The following is a 24,033-nucleotide window of genomic DNA, read 5'->3' on the forward strand; positions in this document are numbered from 1 at the left end:
GCTTCAAACCATAATCCTCAGATCTCAGCTTCCTGAGCAGCTAGGGTTACAAGCATAAGACACTGGCTCCCAGCTAGAGCACTCATATCTCAATTAACCACAAAAAGTCAGAAGTGGAGCTGTGGCTCAAGTGGTAGAACACAAGCCTTAAACACAAAAGCCAAGGGGCTGAATTCTAGCCCCAGTACTTGTTAGAAAAATGAAAGAGAAAGAAAGGAAGGAAGGAAAGAAGGGAGGGAGGGAAGGAGGGATGGAGGGAGGGAGGGATGGAGGGAGGGAGGGAGGAAGGAAGGAAGGAAGATTGGTGCCCAGTTCTCAGTCAGAAAAAAATCTGTGAAGGAAAGGAATTAATCAACTGTGATTGGAGCATCATTTTCAAATCCATTTTTTTCCTCCTTTTCTCCTAGGGTAGAATGGCTCAAAATTGAAACAGCAACATGAAGCTTACCTTCACTCCCAGCCTGTCTGCAAACTTGAACAGACTGGAGGTTTTGAGCTAAGGCTGGAGAAGGAAGGGTTGAGATGATGGATGGTGGAAGTGATGTGCTTACTGAGCAGGAAGAGCTACAAGCTCCCTTGGTTGCAAATGGCTGAGGCTTGGGTTGTCTATGTCCTCCTGAGGCTCACAAGCAAGACAGCACAAGAGAAGGGAGTGCTTCCCCAGCCCTCCCCTCTCACCTCCAGCACTCCTCCCATCCCTCACCCACCAGCTGCTGCAGGGCACAGCAGCCCTGGGATAGAGATGTGAGTTTTCCCCAGCCTACCCCAGTACAAACAGCCCTGGAGCACTAACAAAAGAAGCTGTTGCCCATATCCTCTGAGAAGAGGTTTTCAAGTTGTCGTCCTCAAAACAAATTGTAAAAGGAAATGGGCTGGACAGGGAGATGCAAAGTTTTGATGAGTGATACAATGAGAAGGATCAGGCTGGAGCTCACAGCCCTGCCTAGGGGAAGGAAGGGGAAGGAGACATCTTCACTGACTGATTCTGTCTCTCAGGCACTGTCTTAGCTAGTCTACAGCCTTTCTAGATCAGCCCCAGGAAGTAGTGATGGTTGTTTACATTTGCCAAATAAAAAGCCCCAGGCATAGAGAGGCTCCAGGAATGTAGCTCAGTGGTAGAGCACATGCCTAGCACTGGAAGAAAAAAGTTTTTCTGTAACTTGCCTATTTCTGATGTCTATTTCTCCATAACAAGTTACCAGCCCAAGCTTCATGTCTTAAAAAATAATTCACTGCTTCTCATGAAGTTGTAGGTTGAATAGAGCTCAGCTAAATAGATCTTCTGTTGGTCTTCTAGGGCCCTGTAGGTGTCCCTTGCATGACAGATGCCTTGCTGGGCAGCTAGGGGGGTAGCATACAGCTGGAATGCTGATCAGACTGAGTCTCCTCTCTTCTTCTCTCTTTTTTTGTCTTCCCTCCTTCTTTCCTTCCTTCCTCTCTCTTCCCCCTCCCCTTCTCTTTCCTTTCCTCCTCCTCCTTCTTCCTGTCTTTTTTCTCTCTCCCCTCTAGTCAAGAAAGAAAGAAAAAAAGAAAGTCAAGAAATTTGTAGCCACCTTCAATCTTTCCCTATGGTCTGGCCTAAGGCCCTACAGGGGCAAGAGCCCCAGAACTTTCTGCGAATGTGGGGCAGGAATAATGCCACAATAAGGACTTGAAGCTATGGAGGTGTCAGGGTTATGGGGAGGGACCCATCCTAGCACACAGAGAATGAACATGTAGGAGGAGAGGCTAGCCCCAGTCCCTAGGCTGACAATCCAGACTGACCACAGGGATGGAGTCAAGTGTCATTCATCTGGGCCAAGGAACCTGGAAAGATTCAGATCTTCAGAGATCAGTCAAGAGTACGAGCAAATAAAAAAACGTTTCTGTTTCCAACATGGAAGCATTAATGGTGGGTAAAGAACAAATACATGTGATCTTATTCTGTGGATCCTAAAACATTGAATCCATGCTCCAATCATATTCCTTCGTCTGTTTACTCTGGGGGAAATCTTTTATCCCATCTTCAATTCATTCAGCTATTTACAAATTATTATTGAACATCAGCGGAGTCAAGTATCATTGAAGATTGAAGATATTGGCAGTGAGCCAAGTCCCCCCCCCCTGCACATCCCCTCAAAAAAAAAAAAGAAACAAAGCTTGTTTCCTTTTGGGAGAACTTGCTGGGGTTTGTTGTTTTGAGGTTTTTTTGCTGTTTTTTTTTTTGTTGTTGTTGTTTTTAGTGACTGTGAGAGAAAATAAATAAAACAAGCAGGTAAATTACAAAACATTTCCTACAGTGCTTCAAATGGAGTCGGGGAGTAGAGTTTGTATGTGCACCATTTTATCTAGAATAAGAAAAGAGGCCTCCTGGAGAAGCTGACATTTGAACAAAGACTGAAGGAGTGAGGGGTAATTTCTGCCCGGAAGCTGGGAGATCACTCCAGGAAGAAGGAAGCTAAGCAGCGCAGGGGCCAAAGCTTAGGGCTGGAGCACACAAGAACAAGTGCATAGAAATCCACCCTTTGACACCTTACCTGACCAACATTTACTAACTCAACTCCCTCCCAGCATTGTGCTCAGCCCTGGGTACGCAAAGACACCCAGGTCTCTACCCTCAAGGAGCAGACTATTGTGGAAAAAAAGCCAGGCAAACAGAAAACATGGCAACCACAAACGTGATAATGGGGGTAAGTGTGTCTCAGCAGGCAAGCTGCTCAGCTTAGCTGAAAAATGTCTGTTCTCAGTCCATCTGTTGATGGATCAGAGAGACAAGGGTTGTGTGTGTTTAGTCCTTGAAATAGAATCTGCCCACATCCTCAAATATTACAGAATCATAATTTTTATTAAATGCAAATTTTATTATTGCACTTTAAAGCGGAAGTGCTGGGTAAACTGCATAATATAATCACCATATGACGATCACTTTGAATTAGTATTGCAGATACTTCTAACTACTTAATTATTTATTTTTAAAATATATTCCAATATTTTAATTATGCTCAGTTAAGTGTACTTGAATGTTTGCGGCACTCTGCATTATTTATATTAGAGAAAAAGCAGCCTAAATCAACTTGCTTCTGGCATCCCATAATTTGTGCCCTCATATCTCTAAAATAGATTTATATGTAGCTATCAAATGGTTATTCTGGATATGCTGTGATTTTAAATTTTTATCCGAATTTTATTTTAATGTACCACAAAAAAATAAAATTTATTGGTTTCTTTATACTAGTGTGCGCCTTATCTGATCATTCATATTCAATATTTACGGAATGCTAAGTAGATGTTCACACTCTTCAATTAAAGACAAATGTGTAGATTTCATGATATGCATTCTAACCCTCTCTCCTGACACTCTTGCCCCATTGCCGGAATTATTCAAGCCAAATTCTCCAGCAGCCCAAGACAAAATAGAGAGGGGAACTGTATCAGCTTGTGGGAAAATTAGAGACCCCAAGGGGACAGACTGTCCTGTCCCGAGCATGTAGCTGATGACTGTATGTAAGGAAAAATGGGATGGGAAAGCTGGCACAGATGTGGTCTCTCCTCTAACTGGCCTGAAAATAATTCAGCCTGCTCTCTGTTCTTTGGTAGCTGTCCAATATCTCTCCTAGTTTCTAAATTCATTTAAAAGTCATTTCAATATAGAGGATAAAAATATTAAAGTTACAGTATTTCAATAACCCTCTTTATGTCCTACAAATCCAATAGACAGACGCCCAGTAAAGAGATTACAGCTTGAATACTTAATCCCAATTTGGATGTTTTTAAACAAGGCAAACCTGGCCTTAAATGCAATGTGCGCAATTTAGCTAAGTATAAAATATTAATGCACAAACATGACTATAAATACAGCCCAAGTCTCTGGCAGGTGGAAGCCACCCAAAGCCACCTCTGCACATTACTCTCCCAAATCAAAGGCTGGGTGTATAATGAACCTCCAGGTCGGGAGTACAGGTAGATTGTGACGGATCGTCGGTGTCGCTGGGAAGGGAGGGCTGTTTAGGATGCAGTCATTTCAGAAACCAGGCCTAGGTTAGCTGTTTTATTCTGAGAGGATTTAGGCTCCCAACTGCTTCCACTTCCTTTAGATTCTCTCTGTGAAAAGGATCCAAATATTCTCAATGCTTAGGAATGTAGTTGGGCCCGGGATAACACACAGCACTATTATAAGCATGCATTTAGAGATCAGATTGTCTATGTTCACATCTCACACAGCCCCTTCCCCCACCACTTATTGCCTGGGATACCTTAGGAAAATTGCTTAATTGCTCAGTGCTTCGGTTACTTCCCCATATGGTCATATGACACATGGTACTATAAATATGACCCAATAAATAATGGCATTGTGAAGATTGAAAACAGAACAATGTCTGATTTATAAGAATGAGATTTAGCTATTAATATTGAAGTGTTGGGGGTTTTGTGGGGATTGGAGGGAGGGGTTATTTTGTTATTTTTTTTTTTCGGTAATGGGACTTGAATGGGGCCTGGGCGCTGTTCCTGAGCACCTTTTGCTCAAGGCTAGCGCTCTACCACTTGGGCTACAGTACTGCTTTTGGCTTTTCTGTGATTAATTGGAGATGAGAATCTCACAGATTGTCTGCTTGGGCTGGCTTTGAACAGCAGTGCTCAGATCTCAGCCTCCTGAGTAGCTAGGATAACAGGCGTGAGCCACCAGTGCCCAGCTAAATATGGAGGTTCTTATTAGAAGGCCAAAGCAAAGCTGCTGTGCTGCTCCATGTGGTGGTATTGGGGAGGGGTTGGAGGCCATCATCCCTTTCTCATTCCAGCTCTTATCTTCCCTCATCTCCTCCTGTTCCATGTCCTTTGCCTTCCCCTTCAATCACTGCTCAGAATAAGTGAGTTCAATACATACTCAAGGAGTGAATGATCTACCAGGGCTATGAACCCAAGAACACCTCCTGCTATGGCAGTCACTGTTTCCCTGAGAGAGGACATGGTGGCATGTCTTGGCTATTTCTGGCACCAGGTTTGCATATTTGGTGAATAAAAATCCATAAAATACAGCTTCTCCTTTGGGGAAGCTGGCAACCATAATTAACAGTTCTATGACCAAACTGGTCCTTTAAACTTACATGCTTGACTTGTAATCAAGACCTTTAAACTTACATGCTTGACTCATAATCAAGATCTGTTTCTATCTGGTATCTAATAAGGCAATGAAGCTATAAACTTCATATTTTCAAATCACTTGCTGTAGGAATCTTGCAATAACCAGCCAAAAGCTAGAAATACAGGTGTGGTTCAAGTGGTAGAGCCCCAGCCTTGAGTGAAAAAGCCAAGTAAGTGAGAGCACAAGGCCCTGAGTACTGGCACAAAATAATAATATTAATAATAAGTAATAAGATGCTGGAGAGACAGAGCAAAGCCAGGCTACCCAAGGCCACATCAGGCTACCTTGTCATTATGTTAAAGATAATGAAGAACAAAATTATTTTTCAAAGGTCATCCAGGGAAAGGGTGAGGCCTGGTTAGGAAGCTGGTGCCATTTGCAGGTGAGATGAGCCCTACAAAGGTAGAAGGAAACTGGAGTATATTTGGTAGGTGTAACAGGTGAAACCAACAGGATACAGTTGCAGGTTAGATGTGGAATTTCTCACCACTGCTCTTCCTGGACCTGGAGCCATCTCTGAGCCACTCCCTGTCCCGCAGCTAGTCATCCTGCCTTCCTCCCCCACTTCTCCCACTCCCATTTATTCCACTACCAGAAGTTTTCTCCCCTGGGTTTTCTTCATATACGAATTATGCTATCTTTCAATGAAGTCTCTCCTCCCTCATGAAAGAATCACCAATTTTTTTTGTTGATCAGACACTATGTTCCAGGCCTTGTGTTAGGTCATGGTTATTCAGAGTAAAAGCATTCCTGACCTGAGGTATACACATGTATACACAAATTGACTGAAGTATGGTGTATACACAGGAGGATTGTAAGGGTATAACTTACAGTTTAACCAAGTGAATACCAGAAGCTGAAATATGTTTTATATGATGGGGGGGATGGGCAGCATGAGGGGAGGTGGAAGACAAATGGAGAGGGGAAGGATGGGGGAATGCAGTCATGATATTCAATGTGCATGTGTGAAATGGAAATATGTAACTTGGGATGGGTGGGATTGGGAGAGATGGGGGAGAAGGATGGAAAGAGTAACATTGATCAAGATGCACTGTACTCAGGAACTAATATGTTGAATTGAAATTATTTGTACAACGTACTTCAGATAATTAAAGAAATAAGCTAGTGCTGGTGGCTCACGCCAGTAATCCTAGCTACTCAGGATTATGGTTCAAAGCCAGTCCTTGCAGGAAAGTTCATGTGACTCTTTTCTCCAATTAACCACCAAAAAACTAGAAGTGGAGTGGTAGCTTAAGTGGTAGAGTGCTAGCCTTGAGCACAAAAGCTCAGGGATAGCACCCAGGCCCTGAGTTCAAGCCCTAGGACTGGGGGGAAAAAAAACTTTGAAAAGTAAACAAATTTCTGACCTTCTAGAACTTGTATTCTAGATCTCTGATCCTCTCCGCATTTGGATCCCACAGGTTAATGTTCTTATATATTTTTCCTATCATCTCTCCTCCTTAAAGGAGATGTGAACCACCTGGAAAGCAGAGCTAAATGATTCCTGCCATCACCACAGCCCATGTGCAGAGAGCTTAAATGAGTTCCAAAGGCCGTTGGTTCTCATATAGAGAGCTTGTATCTGTACAAAGTGCTCTCATGTTTACTTATCACAAGGCTGATCTCAAAATTACACTAGAAATTAGATGTTGCCATTATTAATATTGATCTGGTTGTTGTCTTTGTAACGCATAATAAATACTCCACATCAAAATAACCATGAGGATGGTAGTGGAGAATTACATGGGAGGTAATATCACTTTGTCAGAAAATACAGTTTCTGTCACCGAAGAACAATGGACATCCACTGATAGTAATCTAGAATAACAGACATCAAATACATAAATCCTCATTTATTGCTCTGTCGGGCTGCAGAGAGGTTAAATTCCACAGGAAACCTTCCCAATAGACAGTCCCACCTTACTTTTCATTATAGCCCTTCTATTTGTGCAACTGCCATTTTCACTAGTTAGGAGATTGTCAGACACAGCTCCAAGCTCTCCGTGGTTTGACACCAATCTTAGGAGGCTTTGTGATATCCCATCGGCAATTCCTAACCCACCTCTGTCTCTAGCCTCCAGAGAACAAGTCAGCCATCTTTAAATAGTCTGTACTTGATACATGTCTGCCAGGTAAAAGAGTCGGAAAGAAAATGAAAATGTAATTTGTTGACAAAGACACATATTTTTCCTTTTAGAAATGAAACTCAGGGAGTCAATAAATCCTTTGCATTTTTCTTCTGTCACAGCCAATGTCTCCCAGTGACCTGGCTTGACTGAAGGCTTACCATGCATCCTCAAGTGAGAGGGGAGCTGTAAAATTCTAGGAAAACCAGACAGCCAGTTCCCATACTTCATATAAACTAGCAGAGCAATATAGGTCTTGTGTGGCATATTACTTCGTGTTTCTCTAGAAAAATATTAAGAGGTGATTATCAAGGAGTAAAAGACTAGCACAAAGAACCACATTAAAATCATAAAGATCCCCAAAAGTCTATGGAAATTAATTTAAGAGGCATATGCTTTCATAAAAGCTATTGTTACATGTGATTAAATAGACACTGCTTAATGGGTAGAATTTAACCATTTGGATTCATCTCCAGTTTACAGTTGTAGTATTCTCCAATTTTGTCATTATTTTGGCCATATTTGGGAGTGTCTTCCCTAACCCTACTACCTGAGAATTTCTGCAATTTCCCCCTAAATCTAGATCATTAATACAGAGATGGACACTTGTTCCCTCCAGGCCAAGCAAACCCCTACTTGGAACACTTACTAAACTCAATATACCTAGACACATAACATATAATTTCATTTTATGATCTGAGAAACAGAGAAAAGCAAATGGAAGGAGAGATAAGGAAGAAGGAAAGGAGGAGGAAAAGAGAAAGAAGGAGGCAGAATAGAAAAAACAATAAAAGATAAATGAATACAAGCAAAAAGGAGAAACAAAGAAAATCCATCCTCCTTTGGTTTGGTTTGGTTTGGTTTTTAAGTTCCCAGAACTATTTTGAACCTAGACTCTGTATCCCTACCCTTGATAATGAAAACAGGATGAAATATTTTGCAAAGATGAGCCAAGTTCAGCTTTCTTTCTGTTGCCTGCAACCCAAGAGCCTCATCCAACACTTGCTTTTTTCTTCCTTTGTTCCAGTCCTGGGGCTTGAACTTAAGGCCTGGAAAGTTTCCCTGAACTTCTTTGTACAAGGCCAGTGCTCTACCACTTGAACCACAGCTCTACTTCTGGCTGTTGGGTGGTTAATTAAAGATAAGAGTCTTGAAGACTTTCCTGCCCAAGCTGGGTTTGAGCTACAATCTTCAGATCTCAGCTTCCTAAGTAGGTAGGATTACAGGTGTGAGCGAACAGCACGAGGCCAAACCTCGCCTTTAAAAACTCAAATAGCCTATTCTAGATGTCTAATGCATTCATTTATTCTACACTCATTTGCCAAACCATGTCCTGACGTCACAAGAATAAATTAGTCACAATCTTTGATTTCAAAAGCATCATGTTTAGCTGGGCAGAAAAAGAAATTTGCAAAGAAAGTATACAATGCAGGTATATACTCAATGTAGGTATACTCAACGTGGAGATGGTAGATAAAATGATGAAGGAATGAATTGGAACCATAGAGTTACAAAGCCAGTGTGGTAAATGTTACCTGGGGAAATCAGGTAAGACTACCCCCAGGAAGGCAGCGCAGACAAGGTATCTTGAAAGATGGCTGGTGCAGACTTCTCCCAGAGAAGGAAGAGCACACACAAATAGGAGAAGATAAAGGTGTGTTTAGGGAACTATAAAAAGCTCTGTGTACTGAAGCAGCAGATTCCATGAGGATGCACGAAGATGAGACAGGTATGGAGAGATTAAGATGGACGTTGTGGCCTCTGTTTAAGGAATATCAAGTTCAAGGTTTTTTGTTTCTATAGAAGCACACCCCCAGGGTTTTGTTCGCCTCATGAGCTGTTTCACTTCCATGAGGATGTGGAAATGGCTCTTCTCTCTCACTTTCAGAAAGGAACATGAACCATTTGACAGAGAGGAAGAACTTGCTCCTGAGATCATCTGCAAAGTCTGAGCTGAGGACCTAATGCACACTGACCCCCATAAGTTCTATCTCATTCATTGTCACAGATTAAGGAGGACAGAACCTGAAAAAGTAACTGGGAAACTTTAGGATAGAAATAGCAATTGAATTTCTTGAATATAGACACAGAATTATACCATGGTATATCTTAGCAGAAGTACCATTTTACAACTTTTTTTTTAAAAAATTGCTAGGGGTTTGAACTCAGGGCCGGGCTAGTAGTATACTCTTGAACCACACCTCCAGCTCTGTATCATTGGTTATTTTCAGGATACAATAAATCGTGCTCTCTGCCTAAGAGCCCATCTGAATTGCAATCCATCTACTTTTAGGCTTCCTGTAATCCCTGGGATCACAGATATGGGTCATCATGTCTAACTTCCCCCTTCAAGCACTGAATTTCAGATATTTTTCCCTGGAATGACCTGGCACCACAACCAGTCCCAATCTCAGCCTCCTATTTAGCTAGGATTACAGCTGTGAACTGTTGGACCCAGCTTCTTTGGGACATTTCATTGACAACTTTTTCTCTTATATCTCAGTTTGAAAACTAAAGGGAAAGTTAAACAAAAAATTGAGGGAGGGGGTAGCAAGTTGGACAAGAAATGTCCTCACTACATTACATATGTAACTGTGATCTCTCTGTGCATCACCTTGACAATAAATTTTTTTAAAAAGAAAAAAAATCACTTGGGTACTAACAAGTATAATAGAATCTGTGGGGGAAAAATTATTGGGGGAAGAGAATTCATCATGTTGAAGAGAATTCCAAATAACCACGGGCTGAAACACAGGGGAGAAAGGATAAAGGAAAATCCAAGTCAAGAGACATTCAGACAATGAATGAAGGTAAAATTTGTTGACTACCAAATTGTGAAGGAAACATTATATTAGGATTAAATGAGATAGAATTAGATACCCATAACAAGACATAAAAATAAAACTAATTTCCCTAGTTCAACTTTCCACTCAAAGCTTGACTGAAAAAAAGTATTCTCAAGAGGAAAACAGAGCAGGTGGAGCTAAGAGTTTTCACTCTGAACTACCCTAAAACAATTATTGATAATTGCTTGACCTGAATTAAATTATTTCATCCGACAGAACCAGATGGTCCAAGCCAGTCTTTTATTTGGAGGATTTAGTGAAGTTCAAACAAACTTTGCCACCACACAAAAGTTTAATAAAGTCCAAAGGAACAACTAGTACTTTCCATAAGCTGTCATGGGCACTCTAATCCAACAGCTCTGGCAGGCTGGCCTTGGTGCCTGGCCTGCTGTCTTTTTATGTCAGGCCTTGATTGCAAAAGAGCTCCAGCTGTTGGAAGACTTATTAACCCTTTTCCATTACAACTATACAGGAGAAACAGGATCACTCTGGACTTGCTTGGCGACTGGATCAACGAACTTCAATGCTAAAAAAGGGTTCTGTACCAAGAACTTTCAACAGGATTCCCCAAATCCGCCAGCCAGTACCACCTCCAAAAGTTCTTCTCAAATGGAGATGTCATATCAATTGCCTGGGCGATTTGTTAAAATATAGATATACAGATTCTGGTTTGTAAGACTAAATTTAAAACACCCTTCCTCCTCCTCCATGATCCTGATGCCACAGCCTGGATATTTCTCATGGTGAGATCATATAGATGCTCCCAAAGATGATCATCTGAGCAGTCATTTAGGAGACTTAAAGCATAGTTGGAACAGGTAAATCCAAAGCAGAAATGCCCAAGCGACACAGGAACTTGTGTAAAACTTTCCTATCGGTGACTGCCACCATGTCCCCAAACAGTGACTTTCACAATGTGCCAGCTGGAGGTGGAGATAATCACAGGACTTCAGACATGGACTTCATTTCCAGGGCAGATAATCAAACCAAAAAGAGGAAGAGAGCCAAAAGGCATTCAAATCTCCGGGCAAATATGACTTGCAATTTATTATCACGTGAGAAGCATAAGTGGTGGCAGCATTGCCATTTTCTGTTCAGGATATAGAAAAATTGATAACATCAGTGTCCAGCTATCTCTTACCAGTCTCTCATTCCAATGTGGCCCTGCGCTCTGCCACTCTAGAGGTCCTTACTCATCCTAATCTATCAAGGGTGTTGTGTGTGATTACACACGTTAGATAGAAAGATACCTAACAGAGCATGGCATAAGACAGTGAGCCCTTTGCCCCACAAAATAACATTTTGGAACAATGGACAAAGTATGACCCTGGAGGGAATGACTGCATGTAGGGTCACAGCAATGGTGACCTAGAAATGGATTCCCAGGGAGTGGCTAGGCCCCTCTCACCCCCTCCACCCCCAGGGCCCTGCTCTTCTGCCTTTCCAATGATCAGCCCTGTCCAGCTTCCTGGAGAGCTTCTCCTTAACCAAGACAGCTGCTTTGGCTCATATCATTAAGAGGCCCTGGCTGTCTTCAGGCAATCGCTTAGATTTTTCTTTTTCTTTTTCTTTTTTTTTACCTTATTACCAATCTGCCTTTCTTAGCAGAGGTCATGAAATGGGCAGGGGACGTCTCATCTTCGTTATAATCCACTGTTTGAAACATTTCAATTAAGCTTCAGATCAGGCCCCAGAACTGAAGCTGTTTTAACGAGGGGAAGTAATGACCTTCTGTTGCAGGTGGTTTCTGGCACACCATCAGTTTTAATTCTTCTTGATCTTTCTGCACCCTTTGATAGCCAGGATCAAGGGTTCTCTTGATATGCTTCAAGCACATTGGAGGACTTTTAGGGACTGCACCAGCACGGTTTTCATCCCTGCAGTCTCTGTGAGCTGGTTGTCACCTGCAAGTTCTCCATGCTTGTTCAATTTACCAAAGATTAAAAGACAGCTGAAGAGGCAGGTCCCATGTGCTAAACTGTGAGTATCTGCATGTGTTCCCAAAGCAAGTGAACCTCGGGAGGATTCCACCACGACAGTGGGATCACACTTTGATGCCTGCTCGTCGGGAAGAGGGAAGCATCACGGGGGACCCAAGAGCACTTGGTGGGTTTAATGGGGCACATGCTGGGGTGCGTGTCTGTGAATCTCGAAGCCTGTGAGACTGTTGCAGGTAGCTCTGGTTTCATACGGAGGGTCCTGCTTCTTGTGGAATTTCATTCCCTAATGGAAACAAGGATACTTTAAAGAAGGCTCACTGTTGTTATGTCCGTGAGAAGACAGCAATGAATAGCAAAAAAAATGATCCCTGTCCCCATGAGTTTATACTCTGTACCGAGGACTTGTTCTAAAACATACTGCGTGTGTATCATACATATGTATATATACATATATACATATATATGTATATACGTATATATGTAGGATACATATGTATATGCAAACTCTATTTAAAGTAAACCCTGGATGCACTATGTTTATGTATAATTAGAGAATAGCCTGATTGAAACAATTGTGTTTGGGCGCATGGAGGAAAAGCAAGGTTATTGGCTGCACCATGGAGTTAAGAAAAGGATAGAAAGATGAAGGCTTCCTCTGCAAGAATCAGTGCTGGTGTGGCAGTACACACCTATAATCCCAGCACTCAGGAGACTGAAGCAGTCCCAGGCTGGCCTAGAACTACTTAGTAAGAGCTTGTCTCAAATAAATAAATACAGAAATATGTTTGTGGGTGGGTTCTGATGTCAGCTACAGTCTCATGAGCAGTCAATGTTTACTCCAAGTAAACTGAAATACTCACATACTTGATATGCCCTCCATCCTGGGCCAGTCTGAGGCTCCAGACCTAGGGTCCTGGGTTCCATTCTTAGCTTGAATACTTGGCCACTGCTAGAAATACCAAGCTTGGGGGGGGTTAATCCAAGGATCAAATGAATTAACAGTATAAAGTGCTAACAACTGTGCATGCAAGTGTTCACCACCATTGCAAAGGTCAAATGTGCTCTTTCTGATTCTGTTGCGAGCAGAAAATCTTGCACTTCCTCCCAAGCTCCCAGTCCTCCTTCTCCTTCCTGTAGGCCTGCAGCCACCTGTAGGTGAGAACAGAATCTGCCCTTGGTCAGGAGCAGACATGGATGCAAATCTGCTTTTCCAGCTCATCCCTACCTTCTGTAAGGAGAATCACCCCCCCCACACCCCCAACAAGGACACTGGAAAGGAATCATGTGAAAGAAATGGCTCCTGGTGAGGCCTTTCCACTCCTTAGGCCATTCTCACTTGCAACCAGTTTATCAGGAATGGTATCAGATATACTGTGTGCTTTACTGCCATTAAATGGCACTGGCCCTGAATTCAAAAAGCCTTAGAAATGGCCACCCATCATTTGATATATGTAAGCAGTGATCCTCTTGATATGGTTCTAGCTGCCATCTGAAACGGTTGTCTTTCATTTTGCCTTTTATAGGGAGGTTATTACAGTACATCCCACTTACCACAGACATGTTTGTTTCGGGGAATTTGTTCTAATGGAAAATTACTGATGTCCTAAACCAAGACATTATTTTGTGGGTGTGTCCATGCTGGGGCTTGAACTCTAAGCCTGAGTGCTGCTCCAGAGCTTTTTGTTGTTGTTGTTCAAGGCTAATAATACCACTTGAGCCATCGCTCCACTTCTGGGTTTTTTGGTCATTAATTGGAGATAAGAGTTTCACAGACTTTCTTGCCTAGCCTGGCTTTGAACTGTGATTCTTAGATCTCAAACTCCTGAGTAGCTAGGATTACAGGTGTGAGCCACCCACCCATGCCCAGCTTCTACTACATTTTTCATGGGTTGCAACCATCAGAAACCTTTCAGCTAATACTTTACAGGGATGTTAATGGTATTACTATAGGACTCCGAAAAGGGAAATAGGGGGAACAGGTATCAAACTAAGACCATGAAACACAGGCTTCCAACAAATAATTATCCAAAGGTGGGGAACTGTTTAGTAGTCAACCTCCAGGATGCTTCTGTTGAGGTGACAAAGCCTCTGCTTGCAGTTTCTCTGTGCCTAGCTCGTCACTGTGAAAGTGACAGTGGGAAATGGAGAACAGGCAGAATGGGCCCAGCAGAATGGGCCCAGCAGTCTCCCTTCTGGAAGAGAGCTAGGCCACAACAGGTGAAGATCATTGAGCCAACAAGCACATATATTCTTTCTACCATCAGGCAAACCACTGTCTTAAAACACTGAATAGGGGTAGGAGGGGTAGGAGGATCCATGGCTTAATACCTTAATTTCTGTTTCTCTCTAAACCTAAGATCACAAAAAGTTAAGTGTGGTTAAAGCCACAAATCAGCATACACCATGAAGGGAGCTTTCTTCTCTGAAACTCTTCTCCGCCCTCCTCCCCCCATCCCTGCACTGAGATCTAGGCTCAAAAATTCTCAAACTCTTCTAGTGAGGTGCATTCCACAGCACTGTGTGTCTGTTCTTTTACTTAGAGCCCACTCTTTCCTTTCTTTCCTTTCTGTTACCTCCATCAACTGGACAAAGGAGGTAGCTAGGCACAGTATTCATAGGTAGAATAAATAAAAATGACACAGTTCTATGGTCACTCAGAATGTGGACAGCTCAATTGGTATGAGCTTTGGAGACCATCAAATGTGTTTGAATCTTTCTCTGCCCTTTTAAAACCATGTCACCTTGAACAAGTTTCTCTTGTTATTGAGCTTCCTTTTGTTAACAATTGGATGGTAGGTTGGTGATGCCAGCCTTTTCTGGGGTGCCTTTGGGGAAGGTGGCTTGGAATATTCTGTTCTACCACTTGAGCCATGCCTTTTGTCCATCTAGAAGATTCTAACACAGAATTGGCCCACATGAGAGAGTGGTGTTTTCCTTGGCCCTTCAGTAGTTCTAGTTTACTACTTGTTACCTTGTGTTCTTTTTTTTTTTTTTTTTTGGCCTGAACTCTGGGCCTCGGCACTGTCCCTCAGCTCTTCAGCTCAAGGCTTATTGCTATACCATTGGAGCCACAGTGCCACTTCCAGCTTTTTCTGCTTATGTGGTGCTGAGGAATCGAACCCAGGGCCTTGTGCATGCGAGGCAAGCGCTCTACCACTGAGCCACCTTCCCAGCCCACCTTGTGCTCTGATTTGTCCACTCCCACCAGGAGTTTCTTAAGTACAGAGATGGAACTGAGGATTCTATTTCCAAATATTTTGACACACTGTTTCTCAATTTAAAAGAAAATGAAGCTGCCCGTTCTCTGCCCTGAGTTACCCCCTGGCTTATCAGGTTGTCCTCTCAGCCTCCACTTGGAGGGTGATGGTCATCTGGCTCCACTGGACATCAGCCCTTAGCAAGCCTAAGCTTTTTATTTGCCCCTCTCTACCTCCTAGCCCCCCTTTTAATCACAAAGGATCCCTGTCCTTGATCTCCCAAGGCTTTGCTTGTCAGAGCAAGGCCACAGTCTCTGTGACTGCAAGAGCAGGTATCAGCACCCAATCCAGCAGGTGACATTTGCATGTTGGCTTAAACTCACTAACCTCAGTCTCCTGATAAAGGGCCCTGTTCTGCTCTCCCTGAGGAATCCTGAGGATCCAATGACAGTTTAGACAGAATTACTTTGCAAATCGTGGAGTACTGGATATTATACTCCCTCTGCCAAGTATGCTGTTTGAGTTCTTCACCCCTCAAGATCATGAATGTATCAAGACTGTCCTGATATGATTAAAAACCAGGTGGCAGAATGCCAGTCCTTCATCCCCTGGGCATGGCCCCTCTAATTATTAGGTCCAGTTCCTAAAACCTGTCACTCCAGTGCCATAGACAACACAAGCTCCACCTAGAGAGTATGAGCTCAGCAAATGAGCACATCCAGACCCAGCCATTGTGGGCCAACAAACTTCCTGTGTAATTCACTGCCATCCCCTAGGCCTGACAGAGGTTCACTATGGGGAAGGGAGGGAAGGAAAACGTGGGGCAGTGCTGAAGAGGGATACCACTAACATCTCCCCAGGCAGATTCCCTCCTTGACCCTCCCCTCCCCTCAGAGACCCACTCACCATGACTCTGGAAGTCAGCAGACAAAAGTTAGCGTTATAAGTCATCTTTTGTCTTTGCAACAACAAGAAAGACAAAATTTCAACATCTGCCAGACACTGGTGGCTCAGCCTGCAATCCTAGCTACTCAGGCTAAAGATTATAATGTAGAGTCAGTCCAGGCAGGAAAAGTCCATGAGACTCTTCTCTCCAATTAATCATCAAAAAGCTGGAAACAGAGCTGTGTCTCAAGTGGTAGAGCATAAGTCTTGAGCAAAGTTTCTCAGGGACAGCACCTGGGCCCTAAGTTCAAGCCATAGGACAAGCACAAATAAATAATAACAAAGAATGAATTAAAACATTTTCTGAGGTCAGTCACTGTTAAAAATGTTTTGGTTTGTGTGGGCTTTGCAAACACATTTCAAAGGCATTGCAACCGCTAAGTTTTTAGGCATTTTCACTAGCCCTTCCCATGTCAGTGACATTCCCCCAGAAGTCAAGAATAAAATTACAAGTGATGTCTGAAAATGAGTGCCAGAACACTGTTAGATCAGAAGAGTAACTTCCATAGTTCTGTGCCACGGTATAGTATACATTCTACAAAGTACTAGAAGAGAGGAATCCAAAGGTTCCCAGTACAAATACTCAAGAATGAAGGAGAGGGAATACTAATGCCCTGATTTGATTGTAGCTCGTTGTATATCAAATGGTCACACTCTACCCCATGAATATGTAAAATTATTATTCATCAATTAAAAAAATGTTTCATGAAAGGCTCCAGATGGACAATGCTGGGTACTCATCCTAAACTTTAAGCCTCCCTAACTGGGTGAACTTGGTCAAGTTACACATTACTCTGTGCCTAGGTAGGTACTACTAGTAGTTGGACCCACCTCAGAGAGTTGTGATGACTGCAAGATTTAATCCGTGTAAAACATTTAGATCATTGCTTAATGTCCTGTCGATGCTGCATAAAGATGTTATTGTTCGGATTTGCATTGTGGGGAATATAATTGTTCTGCTGTCGTTAGATGCTGGTGAGAATTAGCTAAATTGATGTATTAAAGTGCTGAGTTTAGTGTTGGGTTGTTTTTTTTAAAGCATCAATATGAGCACTCGTGACTCATTCTTGTACTCAAAGCTACTCAGAAGGCTGAGATCTACAGGACCAAGGTTCAAAGCCAGTCTGGTCAGCAAAGTCTTCTAGTCTCCATCTCCGAAATAACCAGCAAAAAGTAGGACTGGAGGTATGGCTCAAGTGGTAGAGCTCCAGCCTAGTAAGTGTAAGGCTTAAGTTCAAACCCTAATACTGCCCCTCCCTGCAAATAGAAAGAAAAGCCAAACAAGTGTAAGTTCAACCCCCTCCCCATCTAGAATGTCCTAGAATCACCTGTCTCAGGCTATGCCTAAATCCCATTGTTCCATTTTATGAAGGCTTTTCTGATTAGTCCAGCTGACATTGAACTTTCTCACCTGCCTTCTCAAATGCCTCATGTTATGGAATGCCTCATATGGAATTTATTAACATTTGTCACATCACATAACCAATTGTATACATATCCTCTCACCAATTTAACTGAAAACTCACAGAGGGCAGGGTCTTGATTAAAATTATGTCATCTGACCCTCCATAGATATTTACGGATTTATTAAATAAAAGAAAGGAAGTTCTGCTGAAATTTCAATTTGATTATTTAATGAAAAGACAATATTTAAGGGTGGGATTTATTTGATTCATTTCTTTCAAGTGTCTGTCCAGTTTCCTCTCCCATGGGTTAAAGAGCAGGAAGAATCTCAGCTGAAGTCATTTCTGAAACAAAGCAGGAAACACATAAGCTTAAAGGAGAAGTCTCTCCTACTCCACCCAGGATGTGGACACATCTGCACAAAACAAGTTATTTAAGCCAATAGTGTAACATGGAAATGAATCTGAAATTTCTCTCTCTTGATGAATGAAGAGAAACTGAGTAGTTTATTAAAAATAATCCTTTGACAAGTGACTCTGTGCTTCACTCTGTGCTAGCTGTGTTTCTACCTTCATTTTCAAGTTTCATTTTCAAGGGGGGCAATGGACAGTTGGTGGGCAGACCAGCCAGAACCTCTGGCATTGTCCATTTGCCTCTTCCCAGTATGCCCTTCAAGACCTTCTTTGCCCATGCTAGCAGCAGCAGAAGGACACAAGCAAAGCATAGCATAATTCCATTTGTGGGAGCTGATTACAGTCAAAGGCTTGAGTGAGACTAATAGTAGAAACCAGGGTTAGGGATTATCTGTGAATCTCATGTGGCCCAGCTGTCTCTAACTGTTCCTCTCTCCCCCACACCTTCTCCTGAAGTCACCATAGAAAATGGAGAGATTTCAGTTCACCAAATATATCCTTTGAGCCTGTCTTGGCTTGTGTAGTTTCCAGTACAAGCAGTAAACTGACTTCTCTGGGGACACAACTTTCCAGATAGGACCTTCCCAGAAAAAGGCCCAGGAAATGGAATGGGCTGCTGATCTAGGATTGTTTCAGACGTGTGTAAATCAGTCCTTAGGAAATTTTCTGGATTCAGATGATGTGTTTATATTTGATTTTTTTATCTTCTTTTGAACATTTTGCAATAGTAGCCCCTCACACAAATACTGCCAAACACCAGATGAATTAATAAATAATTGTCCCCTAAATACATAAATCTGAAGTCTTCTCAAAATATAGGAACTGTGCAGGATACAGGTTTAGATCTGAGGATCCTAGTTCAAGGCCAACCTGTCAGAAAAATCTGAGACTTTTACTGTAATTGACCAGTAAAGAGCCAGAAGTGGAGGTACGTTTCAAGTGGTAGAGTGCCAGCCCTACATTAAAAAAGTTAAGCAAAGAACATGAGACCCTGAGTTCAAGCCCCATGCTCTCTCTCTCGCTCTCTCTCTCTCTCTCTCTTTCACACACACACACACACACACACACACACACACACACACACACACCACTATATTGTATATTTGGTTATTAGTTGCCATACTGTATCTCATTATCCCAGCTCAGTCTTCAGAGAGTCTTCATTTCCTAGATCAGACCAAAAAGGAATGCATTTGTTCATTCATTTCCAGTCCTCAGTGTCAGGTGACCCAAGACCCACTGGGCTATCACAAAGTGTATGCTAATGCTACTTCTGCACAAGCTTATCCTTCTACTATCTCTGAATGCTATTTGTCTTGAGTACAGGTGTCCAATACAAAGGGCAAAAGTGGAGAGAAAGTAAGGGAGGGGCAGAAGCTCCTCCTTTGCTCCTCCCCATGTATGTGTGGCCAGCAGAAGCTGGTTAACAGAACTTGTCTGTGTTCTAAATGCTGGACAATATCCCTCCCAGTCAGCTTTCAGTACTCTCTACCTTCTACCCCAGCTCTGGTCCAGAAATTCCAGCCCTGGAGTTTAGCATATAAATTCCCTGAGGCCTCTGTGTAGACCCCCCAGTAAGCTGGAAAAGCAGAGTGATAATTACTTAGTGGAATAGATCAGACTCACACTAAGAATTTTGCCAACAGAAGGGCATATGAATAATCTACCTTTATTCAGTTGTATTTACTGACTTATTAATCCATTATTTAAGTGTTCCATAATTTAAAAACTTCCTTGCTTTGTAAGTGGTAAGAGTTTCCAGTTAAAGAAAATCATTGTAGTCCAACACCCACTATGTTCCTAATTAGCTCTGTAATTACATTACCAATTAAAAAGAACTGAAAAAAATTCTTCATTGGATAAAGTAAAATGTCCTTAATTATGATGTTGTATCCTTGATGAACAGAAGTAGAAATATATATACACACATATGAAATTAAATATATATGTACCCATCTATAAATGTCATCTTTTCATAGACTTTTTCCATACCACAGCTTCACACTCAAGCTAACACGCCAAAGTTGTGACTCTTGTTTCATTTTTTTTTCTAAAAGGGTGGGTGGGAGAGAAAAGGGATGAAGCGAAACCACTTTATTGGTTTAAACTTGCCTCATGAAAATAATGACATTGATCAATATTCTAGGGCTTGATTCAAAAGGGAATTGTTCAAGCTACTTCCAAACGAGAGCAATATAATAATTTAAAAAAGGGACATAGAATGTCATGTTATCATTTAAAGGGCTACCTTCTGCTATTACCTTGTTTTCTCTCACACAGAAGCATTAGAACACATGACAGAATGACTTAGAAGAATCCTTGTGCATGGTGCCTTAATGAGTGTGAGGAATTGGCTCTTTTTTCTTTTTTGTGAGGCTCCATGTGGTTCTCTTGTTTTCTTGACCCATAATAGAGGAGAAAGACTAGAAACAGCTATGAACAGGAAGGAAAGAGTCTCCTTGTTTTCTATATTTACCTTTCACAAAATTTGTCATTTTTCCCCGAGGGTGCAGAATCACTAGTATGTTAATTAAGTTCACAAGTGCACAGATCCAGTCAGGAAATACCAAATTTAAAAAAAAAAAGTCTTACAGTAAAACTGAGTTGCTGGGGTGGCCCATGGCATATAATGAAGTCACACACTGTCTTACTATTCAAGCATTCCAAATCCTGAATGTACCAAATAAATCACTCCTTAAGTATCAGAGGGGTTTAATTAGCATCCCCATGTCTCCTCCATCTTCCCCTTGACCAGTGGCCCTCATATCATTCTATGTATTCCTGCATTCCTGCGCATTTTTTAACATCTTGAATAGAGGGTGGGAGTCATAAATATTCAATGTATATAAGTGAAAATGAGGGGATATATAGAGTTGGAAGATTTAGGGGCGCATGAAAGGGGTGACACTCATAAAGGTGCACTGTAGTGATGAACCGACATGTTGAATTGAGGCCCTTTCATACAACTTCCTACAGATGATTTTTAAAAATAAGAAATGAATCAAATGAAACGTTAAAGGTAGATTTTGTGTTGTATACTTCCATCAGAGAAAGAGGAATTTAGTACAAACATTCCAAAGGAAATTTTAGTAGAGGGATGAAATTTGGTGGGCAAAGTTTTATCTCCCAGGGTACACGAGTTTCGGAAAAGTTCCTATTAAGCATCAATTTTCCATGAACTGATGCCACTGCTACTGTAAGCAAAATAAGAGCCATATTTATAAGAGCCTTCGTGTATGTGTATGAATCCTAGAAATGGAATCCTGAACTCAACACTTGCTACCTCTAATGTTGGCACATGGCAAAGTGCAAATGGAGCAAATGGAGGCTCACTCCTTCTTCCCTAGAAGAAAAGAAATCTTCCAGGTATATCTTGGCATTTTTCTGGTAAAAAGAAGGAAAGAAAGAAAACACAAAAGGAAGGAAGGAAGGAAGAAAGAAAGGAAGGAAGGAAGGAAGCACTCAAAATGATTCTCAAGTTTTAGTGGCCTGCACTTTTCTCCTCTAAGTTCTTAAAACTGTGAGAAGAATGTGGTTTCCACTTCCTATGAGGAACCTTACACTATCAGCAGCTCCCACAGTCACAGAAAATATTGAGCTGTCAGGCTAAACTCAAAGAGAAAAGCAGGACAAAAGACTAACTCCAAACCTGAATCATCTGGACTCAGAAAAACTTATTGAAATCACAAAGGCATTGATTCACTCCAATTTCTCAGAAAAGTCTGTCTCGTCACATAGGAGAGATAGTACATCTCCCATAGCATGGGATGCTCTGTTTTTGGCTGAGAAAGCTGTCCCCTACATCACACAGCTCTGCAGCAGGACCTCTCACTACTAAACACCCTCGCTTCCAACATGAGCTGCCATATGTCTTAGCCTTCAGAAGAAGTTGGGTGTGAATCCATTTTTATTTTAGCAAGGACTCTGATTCTGTTCATCATTAATCTTCTCCCTTTGTCTCATCCCTCATCTCTTGCCAAATGACTTTTCAAGTACTACTGGACTTATTTTAGAGGACAAAGCATTCCTATACACCCTTGGCTAAGTGGTGCTATAAGAAATGAAAAAGACTGGCAGACTCGTGTTATCCAATGAGGGATTTTTCACATTTGAGAAAATGGCTTCCACTAAAGGGAGCCTATTAAGGAAATCTAGTAAAATCTAGGCATTAATGGCTCATGTCTGTAATCCTTGGAGGCTGAAGCATGAGGATCATGCTTCAAAACCAGCCCAAGCAAGCAAGTCTGTAAGACAATTACCTCTAATTAACCACCCAAAAAGGCTGGCAGTGGTAGAGTGCCAGACTTGTGTGAAAAGGCTAAGAGACAGTATCCAGGTCCTGAATTCAAACCAAAGCTGAGTACCAAAAGGAAAGAGAGAGAGAGAGACAGACAGACAGACAGACAGACAGACAGACAGAGACAGAGAGAGAGAGAGAGAGAGAGAGAGAGAGAGGCCCTAGTGCAGGGAGCCAATCCTAAATTAGCAATACTTTTAGGTGGGGTCCCATCCCCACTTAATCCTGGAGCCCAGGAATCTATTTTTTTAAACCCATCAAATAATTCTGCCGCAGGTAGTTACTAGACCACACCTTAAAACACACTGACCCAGTGCATGTTTATCCATATCGCCAAGATAATTTGCAGCCTTGGCTTGGTGAGAGCATGGCTTCAGGATATTGGATATGTTAAGAGGTCAGAGACGAAGGGCTAAAGTTGAAACATGGAGGCCTAAGATGTCAAAGGTCACCTGCTCAGGTCTTTTTTGAGTGCAAGGAATAACTTAAGTTGTCTTGTTTCCAGGCATTTCAAGCTCACCCATTAGCCTTAAAGAATGTCCGGCTCAAATTTTTTTTCTTTTCTTTTTTTGGTAAGTTGTGGGGCTTGAACAGTTCAGATTCTTTGGGTGACTTTTTTCCTGGGTTCCTAAGTGCAAAGGGTCTTTGGACTGGCAGAAATCAGTGTTTCCTTCTATTCAGCTGTCAGTACCCGGGCTATGTGAAGCAGTTTTCTTACTCTGAATCACCATATTTCCAGTCTTCACCATAACTGATCCGGACTTTGGAAATCCACACAGGCAGTGCAACATACAACCTGAATGTAGGGATTTTTTTTCCCCCATTAACTCAAACTCTTCATATTTTATTTTGCTTAATGATCTAAGACACGGGTGGATCTGCAAGGGTTACTACATCTGCATGATTTCTGTCACATTCCATTCACACACAGAGGCGAATTCACATACCCCAGCTTTCATTTTTCTCCTATAAATAATTAATTCTACATTTAAAAACACGTTAGGATGTTTTATTTCTTAATCAGCTAATTTGACTGGGAAACAAAGATGTCTTTTATTCACATTTTCTTTGAGTCGTGTTACTGTAGTAAAAAAGTTCCCCACAAGATTTGGCCTTCGCTCACAAGTTTTGTGACTGCCAATTAGTTTCCAGAGTCTCTATTTTACAAAAATGTTTCTCGCTTTTTTTTTTAACAAAAAATGTAATTGAATGTCTGTTCATCACAGAGTTTCTTGTGTTCAAGCCCAGGGTGTGAAACATTTTTCAGGTTGACTTGGGTCAGCTTTGAAATTTTTTCAGACAGTGAAATTTGAGAAGGGAGCATATGCTAGTGTATGCTTCACATCCTGTCACATATTAAGTGGATATTTAAAATGGAGTTGCTATACCTCTCGGCTGACTTAAAGTGTGCCTTATAGTTTACAAGACTATTAATTAAAGGAGAGGATTGCTTGGGATACACATGTATTTTCATAATCATTCACATTGGCCCAGAGTTGCCCTTTAATTTTCAGACTAATTAAAGTAACACATTGAACTGCTAAGGGTGGAGGGCTGCATTTCTGCCTAGATGCTAACACTGATGAAAGTGGAATGGTGATTTTTTTTCTCTTTTTTAAAGGAAAGGAAAAAAGAGTGGGAGAAGAAAGAATTCGCCTAAGTGGACCTGACTCTGTTCCATTCATGGCTCCCTATTTGTTCCACTTCTGGATCAAGTTTTTAATTTAACAAGACTTCATTTGGGGT

Source organism: Dipodomys ordii, unplaced genomic scaffold (genome assembly GCF_000151885.1).
Source record: "Dipodomys ordii isolate 6190 unplaced genomic scaffold, Dord_2.0 Scaffold78, whole genome shotgun sequence".
Classification (NCBI taxonomy): domain Eukaryota; kingdom Metazoa; phylum Chordata; class Mammalia; order Rodentia; family Heteromyidae; genus Dipodomys; species Dipodomys ordii.